Below are 12433 nucleotides of genomic sequence, written 5' to 3'. Positions count from 1 at the left end.
ATATGATATGGTTATATATGTATTTGCTTGCTTAGGAAACATCAGCCTATCCATTGGCTACTTTTTACACCTTTGCATCCACTCAAAGCTTGCATACGGATGGTGACGTGAACCTGTCCCGTCCTTGGAGATAGTTTGGCAAGACACAGGATCCGATCTGGAGTTCGACGCCAACATCGACGGATGGTACGACTGAAGCTTAGAAGCCGGCTAGGCTCAAGCGCTGCCTGTGAAGATGGAGTTTAAGATGAAGGAAGGCCCGAAGACTAGCTACCGCTACCGCTTTCTGTTTGTTTTAGTTAGCCCAATGGGCTTGTAATAAAAGATTCGTACTGCAAATCCACTAGAGTTTGTAATATTTAAATCCATGTTTGAACCTTTTTAAGTGAGTATGAACTGATTTACTGCTTGAAATGAGTTTTGTATGTGATAGCTACTGATCCAGAGACTATCACGACGATACAGGGATTCGGGTTCTCCTCTCGGAAACCCGGATCGTTACACCGTCGACCAGGGACTCCGACCTCCGTCATCGACTCCGATCCTGGCTCGAGCACCGACGTGCGGAGCATGAGGACGTGGGACACTTCAAGGGTTCGCCACGACTCCTCTTCCCTGGAGCGGCCCCGCGGCTCCCCCGTCATCCAGACATTCGTCGGCACCACGCAATGGCCGATGCTAATGAAGACAAACTACACGGAGTGGTCTTCGATCATTGAGGTGAAGCTGCAGGTGCCACAGATGTGGGCCGCGGTGCGGAACGGCGACGTTGACTTCCACGAGGACCGGCGAGCGCTCGAGGTGCTGCTTGCCGCGGTCCTGGGGGAGATGGCCCCCGTCCTCTCGGGGAAGAGGACTGCCAAGGACACCTGGGACGCCATCGCGGCGGCCCGCGTCGGCAGCGACCGCGCCCGCAGGTCCACACTGCAGAAGCTTCGACAAGAGTGGGATCGTCTGGCATTCAAGCCGGGCGAGGACATCGACGACTTTGCCCTCCATCTCTCGATCCTGATGACGCAGGGTGGTGAGGTATGGCGATGACAACATCAACAAGGAGAAAGCCATTGAGAAGCTACTGCGCATCGTCCCCAAGATGAAGTACACACAGCTGGCCATCTCCATCGAGACGCTCGTCGATCTCCAGGCCTTGACGATCGAGGAGGTGACGGGGCGGCCCAAGGCAGTCAACAACCGCGATGAGCCTCTTTCCGGTGGGGAGGTCACCATCGGGGGGCAGCTCCACCTCACCGAGAAGGAGTGGCTCGCCCGCCAGAAGGAGTGGAAGAAGGGGGGAGTCTTCTTCCTCGACCGGCAACCGCAAGCACAAGCTGCGCAAGTCGTCCAAGGCGCGAGGAGGCACCGAGGACGCCAACGCCGATGAGGGTGATGACAAACTGGACAATAAGTGCTTCAACTGTAGCAGGACCAGCCACTGGGCTAGGAAGTGCCCCCAGCCGAGGCGCGGCCTGGCCCACATCGCGTAGGCTGAGGAGGAGGAGGAGGAGGAGGTGGCTTTGTTCTAGCCACTGAGCCGGCCTACTCCAACATCCGAGTCGCCATCTATGCCGTGGAGTTCTTCACCAGCTCTGGCGGGTTCTCCAATGTCCACGGCGACCACCGCGTAACTCGGACCACTGTGTGAGACTTAGGGGGAGATTGTTAGATAAGTCTCACAATAGTGTGTCCCTGTATTTATCTATACTACTAGATAGGGCTAGGTATAGCCCCCCCCCTAGGAGATCTCGACCATCGATGGGATCACTTGAAGGTTTTTCTAGCCTCCTGTGGCTGCTTATGTGTCTATTAAGTGTCTAGGAGCATATTTCATAGAATATGCTGCAGTTGGAGTCTATATATATGTAAGGCTGCCTTTGGGCTGAATGGGTTGAGAGAATTCAGATTGTTGAGCCAACACATTATTATAGGAGTGTTGGCCCATTGTATATAAGGTATCTGGTATATAAACCCAAGTGGCGGGGGAAATGGTTGTATGAGTTAGGTGTTGTGCCTTCGAATGTATGGGTACTTGATGCTTAAATAATCACATGGCTGGCACCTTACAATGAATGGGTGTGAAATTTCACTCAGCAACTACTATCTATATCGATTATATTAGCGTCAGCGTGTCACAATTTGCATATATCTCTATTACATTGACTACGTAATAGGTGCTTCGTTAGGAGTGATCATGGCCATCTTTCTACAAGTAATTAACTCATATCTGAGCGTACATGGATCTAATGATGAATCAGAAAATTTCAGTAGTAGAGATCCAGTAGCATCCAAATTAAACCGTACCTGGGCTAGCCCTGACACGACAACACGAACATAGTGAGCATGATCACAGAAACACAAGAAGCAACCGGGACAAGGAAAACATTAGAGAAATAGAGGACAGCCTGGGTATGGATTGTACGGTCCATGTGAGCATCCCATACGAGTTTTTTTTTTTTTGAAACGTTGCTAGAAGTAGCCCTTGGAATTGGATGATATAGGCCATTGCGGAAGGATTCGGTGCTGAGCTCAACAATCGCCCAATCATTATTAGTACAGGGTCTAGGCATGACCCAACACTAATATTTGCCATATTAGTATATAATATATCATGTAACCTTCTTATTGAAGTGATTTCAGTTATTGGAAACGGGGCAATAGAAATTCAACTCTCCTGGTATGTAGCTGGTCTGAACTTTGGCATGACATCAACACGTTCACTCAGGTTCACGTACTCTGCATCGGAGTGAAGTGACCACAATGAGCCGTCATGACCCCAGCTATACTAAGTGTGGCAGTCCCCTCAATTGGCCCAGTCTAGCAGTCTTGCTAGGCTACCAGCGTGATATGAATGGCTGGTTGTCACTTCTTTATTGTATCAGGCAGGAGGCGCGCCAGGCATTGTTGCTTCTAGAATCTGATGCTGTATCAGGGCTCCTGGGACAAGGTATTCCACGCCGAATGTGGCATGAGGAGATAATTGTATTAATCACATCAATTTTCTTCTTCTGATCTTGCTAATTTCAGTAAGTCTTTCCTATTAATTTTGATGTGAGACAATCTTTTTTTTTCTGTTTCTTCTTTGTTCTTTTTGGACTAAAAAGTTGTTTTGAATTGGTAGTTCGTTGCCACGAGATGTGCTACGAACCTTCACCGCTCAACTCAATGAAATGTGTGGTTCATATGTATACTGTTCTAGCCTTATGTTGCATCAGACACTGTTGACTGAGTTATTACGAAACCTTAATTTCTGATAAATAGTGAAATTTTTTGATGACTTGTTGCCAAGCACGGTGGCTGGATATAATACCACCCCACCCCGGCCCCCGCATTTCAAAAAGTTTTGACTTTTCTAGATTTTTTATAGTATTTGCTATGTACCTAGATATAACGCATGCATGTCTTGGTGCATAGCAAAGTTTTCATAAGAAAATGCAAGTATTATTTCATACTCATTGAGCAAAATGCTGCACCTGCACACACGTATTATCTTTCGTTGGGCCAACTACTTTCACATGGGGCGCTGTGCGAATCTCAACCTGCTGAATAAAGCAAACATAGTCCTGATTCCCAAGAAAGATGGAGCAGACTCGGTCACAGACTACAAGCCGATCAGTCTAATACACTCCTTTGCAAAAATCATCAGCAAAATCCTAGCTCTACGACTTGCGCCGAAAATGCACGAACTAATTTCCCCTTGCCAAAGTGCCTTCATTAAGGGAAGAAGCGTCCATGACAATTTTTTATACGTTAGAAACCGCAAGGCGCTTCCACCGAAACGGGACACCCTCCCTACTTGTGAAGCTCGACATCTTAAAGGCCTTCGATTCGGTACGCTGGGACTATCTACTCTCCTTGATGCAACATAGAGGCTTCCCCAGCGCTAGATAAACTGGATTGCCACCACCCTTTCCACCTCCACTTCCAGAATCCTGGTCAATGGTTTTCCGATCGACCCCATCTTGCAGGTCGAGGACTACGACAGGGTGATCCCCTTTCACCTCTACTATTCATCCTTGCCTTCGACCCTCTGGATCGCTGCTCACAAAGGCCACAAACCTCAAACTTTTGCACAAGCTGCAAGGTCGAGTGGCTCGTTTTAGGATTTCCATGTACGCGGATTATGCAGCGATCTTTGTAAAACCAGACCGCAACGACCTCAACAACTTGGCGCTCCTATTAACTTCCTTTGGTGAGGTCAATGGCCTAAGGACCAACCTGTTAAAAACAAGTGTCACACCCATCACCTGCAATGAGATCGACCTTGAAGCCATCCTTTCGGGCTTCCCGGTGCTGCGCTCCAGCTTTCTTATTAAATATCTGGGTTTACCACTTACGGTGAGAAGACTACAGAAAATTGACTTTCAACCTCTGGTGGAAAAAGCAACTTCCAAGATTTCGGGATGGCAAGGTGACACCTCACGCAGGCTGGACGAGTCTGCCTGACAAAATCGGTGCTCTCCTCACAGCCGGTCTACCTGCTAACTATCCTTAAAGCGCCTATTGAGATTCTTGAAGAGATCGACAAATTATGAAAGAAATTCCTCTAGGCAGGTGACTCAACACTCACAGGAGAAAAATGCAAAGTCAACTGGACAAGATGAAGCTGTCCCAAAGAGAATGGTGGCTTAGGCATCCTAAACCTGGTAAGGTTTGCAAGGGCTCTCAGATTGCGTTGGCTTTGGCACGAATGGACCTCCCCGAAAAAGGCTTGGATCGGAACTGCAATGTCGTGCGATGACACTGACCGTCTTCTTTTTGCTGCGTGCACAACAATTTCAATTGGCAATGGCAAAAAGACGAGCTTCTGGCACTCAGGGTGGCTACAAGGGCGCAGGCCGAAGGATATAGCACCTAATCTCTTCGCGATCTGTCGACACAAAAACAGAATAGTGGCAGCTGCGCTCCAACAAAATACTTGGATACGTGACATCAGAAGAAGTCGAGGACTTACACTTGACCACATCCAAGAATTTTTCACTCTCTGGGAGTTACTGTATGATACACAGCTGGATGAGAACCAAGAAGATCAGATCAAATGGAAGTTCACCGCTTCAGGAGAGTATACTACGGCCTCAACCTATAATGCACAGTTTCTTGGGAACGTCAAAGTGCCAAAGGCTCAGACGATATGGAAAGCTTGGGCGCCGCCAAAATGCAAATTCTTTGTGTGGTTAGTAACCCAAGACCGGGTTTGGACTTCGGACAGGCTGATGCGCTGAGGTTTGCCACACAGCCCCTCTTGCCCCCTCTGCCGTAACGCTCCTGAGACTGCGCTTCACCTGCTTGCAGAGTGCCGGTATACACAGAGGGTATGGAACCTCATTGCGGATTGGTTGGCGCAGCCCACTTTACGCCCTGAAGTTTGGAGACAAAGCGATCATATGTTTCACTGGTGGACTAATATCACCTCCTGTAAATACGTGCCACACAAAGGAATCAGATCTCTTGCTCTCCTTGTAATCTGGGAGATTTGGTGTGAACGAAATGCAAGAGTTCGAGAGACATCGGACCCAGGTCTACCGGCAAAAATTCAGAACGAGGTGGGTGCTTGGGCCCTAGCTGGGGCAAAAGATTTAGAGTTCTTGTTAATGCGAGATTAATTTATTTTTTCTCCCTTCCGGCTAGCCGGCTGTACTCTTCTTCTTTATCAATGAAATAGACACAATCTCGTGCCTGTTCGTTCAAAAAAAAAAAGTAAATCTGTTTACCCAAAGTGTGCGTGTACTCCAAACTGGCAGCCATATATGCATCAATGCGTGCAGCAAAAATATTACTAGATGGTTAAATGCATTGTATGTTGTGAGCAATGTTATTCTGCTGGTTCGTGGTCGGCGAAGCACTAAATAAGGTGGCTGCCCCAGTGTCCGAGGCGCCTTGCTCCTCGGCACTACCTATATCTTTAATTTGCTCATAAATAGAGTGATGAGTAGTTTTGGTTAGCTACATACGAGAACAGAAGCTTACGGAATTCTTGCATGGAATGCATAATGATCAGGGGGATCTGATGAGGAAGTTGGAGTGGGGATACTTGGTTAATTGGGAATGGGATACATGGGGAAAGCATGCAAAATTGTTCAACATTACGCTATTACTGGGTTTAGTACTGTAATGTTAGCATGGGCAGCACATAGAACGTCCACCCACTACTACAGAAATGCTGATTTGTCTCGGTTGGGAAACCTCTGTTGTCCCGGTTTCCCAACCGGGAACGCCAGGCCGGGATAAAAGGGGGTGCCCTTTTGTCCCGGGTCTGGCAACCGGGACAAAAAGCACCCTTTTTGTCCCGGTTGGTAACACGTGCCTGGCGCACCCTTTTGTCCCGATTGGTAATTGGTCCATTTTTTTTCTGTTCCTCTTTTCTCAATTGTTTTTCTATTTCGATTATACTTTTACATTTCAATTAAACTTATGTATTGGAATTCAGTGTGTAAGATCTCCACTAATATATACATATATATAGTTACTTATATAATATTTGTCCTAGATAGTTTCCATATATAAACATATATATACACATATATATTATTGGAGGGCTTAAATATATAATACATACATACTCATAAATAGAAATATAATACATACACACATATATATTTACATAGGTATATTCGTTCTTAATTATATATATATGTATATTATCATATTTGCTGCGACTGTCAATATTAGATAGTCCATCATAGTAGAATTCGCCTTTTGGATCGAGGACTTGCTCAACAATAAATCCGGACAATTGTTCTTGAATCGCCATAATCTTTTCCTCCGGCATGAGTTTATCGCGCATCTCCTCGACCTATGGAAAAAGGGATAATTAATTCCGACTAATTAAAATACGAGTTCAAATATTAACAAGTTTTTTACTTACTTCCTCCTCCCATTCTGTCCAGGCCCTTGGAGGACCTACCAGACCATGGATGTTCTCGCATACATAGTATGCGCATAAATTAGTGCCTTATTTCTGCCTCATACACTTTAAGAGAGAAGAAATTATCAGGTATTTACATTAATATATAATAAAACTAATGAATCGTGCAACAAATCATCCAAGTGCGTACCGCAAAATCTGTCTTGATCTTCAATTCCTTGTCAAATTTGCCTGTATGATTTTTAGCGAATTGTTTCCAAATCCTGTGCATGATTAGAACAATTATAGTCAAGTAACAAAGTGATTCAAATTATCGGTCATCGATGGAGTAGTGGTAGAATTACTTTTTCATCATGTTAAGAAGATTTTCGTATTGTTCTGGATTACTCCTCAATGAGTCCATAACCACGAGTAGGCTCTTCTCGGAAATTCTGACAATTAGGACCCAGTGTTCATGCAAGATTATACGGAGGCAGTTCTTGGTAGTTAAGGTTTAAACAATTCGATTACAGAATAGAAAGAGTTAGACGGAAGGAATCACTCACGCAAAGTTGTAAGGAAACAATATCATTTGCTTGTTGTGATGAATGCTTATGTACTTGAACAAGTTTTGGGATAGCTCATCGGAAGTGTCGCGTAGAATCCACCAATTACAAGTAATTGGGTCGATGAAGCCGAGGTGAGAGTATCCCTTTCTCCTGCAAGTTTGTATCTCCATTCTACATGATACTCTAGATGGTTTTTTCACTAAGTATTCGACCGTGAAATATTCTAGATGATTTTTTCACTAAGTACCGATCGATGGACGTGGTTGAGTAATATTCTCTAAGTAATTCAAGAAATAAACTTGAAATCATCTATATATGAAATATTCTAGACGGTTTTTTCACTAAGTAACGATCGATGGATGAAGTCGAGAAATATTCTCTAAGTAATTCAAGAAATATACATGAAATATTTAAAAGAAATTTAAACTCACTTTACATATACATACATACATACATACATACATACATACATACATACATACATACATACATACATACATTTAAAAATTTGCAAATATACCTTAATTTACACAACAAATTATAATTTCACTCTAAACAACAAATTATGATTTCACTCTAAATAACATGAACTCTAAATAATATAATTTCAAAAGTAATTAACACCCTAATTGTCATCAAAATTAAACAAATTAATAAATAATCTATATTTTACAACATAATTTCTAAACAAATAATCCATATTTTTAAAGTTAAACAAATAATCCATATTTAAACCAATTTCTAAATAAATTTAAACAAATAATCCACATTAGGGTTAGGGCGGCACCGGCCGGGGGCTGCAGTGGTAGGGCCTGGGCGGCGTGCGGCGCACGTACGGCAAGGGCATGCACAGGCGATGGCGGGGCGAGCCGGAGCACACGTCGGGGAGGCGGAGCCGGATGCGAGGGGCGAGGACACGCCGAGGCGGAGCCGGAGCCCTGAGGCGAGGGCCGAGGACGACACACCGGGGAGTGGGACGACGGTGCGGCGGTGGAGTACACGAAGTCGGGGAGGAGGAGGACGACGGCGTGCTCGGGGAGCACGCGGGGCTCTGGGCGGCGGTGTGAGGTCAGCGGCGCTCGGGGATGTTGGGCTCGTGCGGCAGGGGCCGGGCCGGGATGGCGGACATCGACATCGGCGGCGCTCACAGGGATGATGGCGCTCGGGGACATTGGGCTCGCGCGGCGGGGCTCTGGGCGGCGACGTCGACGGCGGCGGTGCTCGGGGACGTTGGGCTCGCGCGGTGGGGGCACCAGGCGCAGATCAAGAAACCAAGTGTTTGGGGGAAGAGCAAAGGAGGAAGGAGATATATGGGGGGCCTTTTGTCCCTGGTGGAGCCACGACCCGGGACAAAAGGCCCTTTTGTCCCGGGTGGTGGCTTCACCGGGACAAAAGGCCCCTTTTGTCCCGGGTCGTGGCTCCACTCGGGACAAAAGGAGTTTTTGGGCAGGCCGGAAAAATTCCCATCCTGCGGCCCACCTTTATTCCCAGGTGGATCTACCACCCGGGACAAAAGGGGCCCGTTTTCCCTCGTTCCCGCAAAATCTTATGTTTGTTTTTATTTCTTTTTACTTCTCTTTTAAAATAGGCTTTCATTTATTAATTCAGTTAATAAATTTTGATTCCAAAAATTATGGAACAAAATTTCTTATCTCTATATAAACTTGATACACGCAACAAAAATAATTAATTTTCATTCAAGTGATTGGGTCAACGAAATATCTAACTTTTTTGAAATCATATTTATTATTTTGACCTTGCAAAAATATATTAGGTGAACAAATTTTTTCAAACTGTTGCTTTTCAACAGAAAGTGGATTCTATCACGATATTAACGTTTAAAAAGTGAATTTTACATAAAATTAAGCAATTTCATGATATTAATGAGTAGTGTGTGAGTTTGAGAGATAGTGTGTGTGTGTTTGTGAGATTGTGTGTGTTAGTTGTCGGGTATCGCTTTAAAAAACGCAAACACCTATTAAGGCAGCTGGGCCCACGATGGCCCACGGTCTCCTTCTAGCCTGGAAGAAAGCAAAGGACTCGAAGAAGCCCAGCGTGCAGCCCATTCGCATCCCCCTCGAACCCGCGGAACGATCTCCGCCTCGCTCGAGGGTCCCTCTCGGGCCCGCTGGACAACTTCCGCCTCGCTCGAGGGTGGTGGATCTACCCTCAAGTGAGTGACTCATCTTTGTCTCCCTCGAGGGCTCCCCTCGGGACCCTCGACCGCGCAACATATCTCCGCCTCGCTCGAGGCCATCTCTCGGCACAAGGGACAAAGGGCCCCGCCGCCCAACCGCTCGCCGTATGAAGGCATTAAAGGCCAGCCACTCCACCACGGCGCCCAGGACAGGCGGCGTCAGGCCGCCATTCCCACAGTGGATGTGACCGGGGTCCCATCCGCTGACTCCGGTCACCGCTCCGCCATCCCGGATGCTTTAGCAGCACTTTGGGACCTGCGACGCGGGACAAGACACGCTCGGCACTGCTCCTGTTACTTTTCTGCCTACACCGACCATCCGGACCCGCCTCCCACTGGGGAAGGGGTCCAGCGACGTCACGTGTCCTTCCGAGAGGGGCGCCCAGCACACACGGACGGAGTCCCGGACCTCCCCCCTTTAGGAGTCCGGGACTTCCACGTGTCCCCCGGACCTTCTAGTGTGCACGTCCGCACTCTGACCAGGGGTCCAGGGCCGTCGCGCACCACCACTACCGCTGGTGCATGCAGGACCCTAGTCCGCAGGGCCCACCGAATGCCACCGCACCGTATATAGAGGATCATGCACCAACAACGACCACGCCGACTGCAGAGGCTGGCAGGACGACCGGCACGATCTTCGCAGGACCAAGGATGATGTCCAGGACGACTGTGATGCACGCCGCCTTCCTACAGTGTACTTCCTACAGTGTCCGACCACTATACCCCCGCGATTCAGGGGAAAACGACGACTTACATGCCCCCAATCATGTATGCCCGCCCCTCCTTGTGACTATAAAAGGAGGAGGCGGGCTCCCTTTAGGAAGGCTGGTCTCTCTAGCTTCTCACTTCCAAGCGGATGTTCAGGGACTACTGAGCACTCATCTCAACCGACTCCACTTCTAGCAGAGACTTGGGAGCCTTCCTCCCTCTCTCGCCTCGCTTGTATCCCCTACTACAAGCACTCCGGGTGCAAGATAATACAGTGCCCTCGCACACCCCCTTTGCTGGACGTACGGCCCCGCGGCCGGAACCAGGATAAACCGTGCGTTACTGTGTTGCCTCTTGCATCATCATCTGGGACGAGGAAACACGCAGCATTTACTAGTTGGGATCCGGGCCCCCGGGTCGGGACACCGACAGTTGGCGCGCCAGGTAGGGGGGCCACGTGACATTTTCTCTCTTTTTCCCATTTGATCTCCAGGGATGGCGAGTAGATCCAACCCGTACCCTATGGGTGTTTCGGATCTGCTCCCGGCGGGACATAGGATCCGGTTCGGGAGTCTCCAGTTTAGAGCAATCGGCACCGGTTACATCATGCAGCTCCTCTCGCCCGGACGCAACCCCGTCACCCCGACTTCACCAGCCCGGCGCAACAGGCGCTCGGGCCAATGTTCGCGACAGGCACGGGCGGAGCGGCGTCGCGCGGCACGCCACAACTCCCCCACGTGGGTCGAGGCTGGCATGTCGCGACTCAGCATCATGACTAGCGGGGCCACCGCTTTGTCATCACGTGCCTCGGCGCCATCTGCGCCGGCATCGTCGCCAGCTGCAGCACTAGTGCCTCACAGGGAGGGCTCGACTTCGGCGTCGCTCTTCCCCTTCGGGATGCGCAATGCTGCCGCCCACGCCTCGTCAACCAGCGCTAACTTCATCGAGCATGAGGATCTACCGGGTCATCATCTTCTGTCGATATGCAGCCTCATCGCGTCGTCTCCTGACGAATCCTACACCGAGACGGCGAGCTCGATCGCCGACGACGTCAACTTCTTCATGAACAACTTCACGGCCGAGGAGGCCGAGGACTACTCCGGTGTTCGCAACCCCGACACACTTCGCTCGTTCCAGCTGGCGACGGCTTACTGCCTCACCTGCTCCGAAGACTCCAGCGAGGGGGATTTCGATCCTTCCCAGGAGTGCTTCATGGCGGACCTTGCGGATGAGCAAAACGACAACGCCCCAAGCGACGGCGGGGACGGCGGGGCGGACGCGCAGGCAAACCAACCGGTGGTCCCGCCTGCAACCCCTTCCTCGTCAAGCTCGGCGGCGCGACAAGCTCAGCTGGCGCAGCTCAATGAGCTTCAAGCCAAGCTCGACGAGCAGCGTCAACAAACCCAGGAGCTACGCGCCACACTCGAGCAGTAGCGTACCGCACGTGGTGCACACGCCCAGGCGGTGAGACGTGTTGCCCGGGAGCGCATCCTGGCCGATGACGTCGACAAATCTCCGGAACTGAAGACGGCCGGCGAAAAACTCGTCGCTGCGGCCTATCTACTCCAAGCCATGCCCGAGCCATCGACGCCTTCGGGTCGCCACCTGCGCCGCGAGGCACAGGAGCTCATCGAGCAAGCTGCCGTGCAGCAGGCCGAGAGTTCTGCGTCTCGTATACGCTCGAAAGCCCCGGAGCAGCCTGGTGGGACTGCACACCAGGACCGCGAGGTATCTGTGCACACACCACCAGCAGGGAAGGGCAAGGCAGCCGTAGCGCCCGGCGCGAAGGTGCCCTCGGTGCACGAACGCATCGGGAGAATTCCCGCAAGGGAGCGAATCCGTGACATGCGCGGGCATGCCAGCGATGGCGACGCCCGCTGCATCATCGACGGTAGGAGGTACACCCCCCGACGGGGTGGATGCTTCGTCACCGAGCACGACAGGGATGAGTCACCGGAGCCTCCGGGCACCCAGGTGTTTAACCGGGAGATCCGAACTGCATCTTTTCCCCCGCGCTTTCGACAACCCAACACCCTCGTCAAATACTCGGGCGAGACTGATCCTGCAGTCTGGCTCAACGACTACCGCGTAGCGTGCCAGCTAGGCGGTGCGACGGAGGAC

Source organism: Panicum virgatum, chromosome 3N (assembly GCF_016808335.1).
Source record: "Panicum virgatum strain AP13 chromosome 3N, P.virgatum_v5, whole genome shotgun sequence".
NCBI classification, from domain to species: Eukaryota; Viridiplantae; Streptophyta; class Magnoliopsida; order Poales; family Poaceae; genus Panicum; species Panicum virgatum.
Note: the sequence above shows the minus strand (reverse complement) of the source record.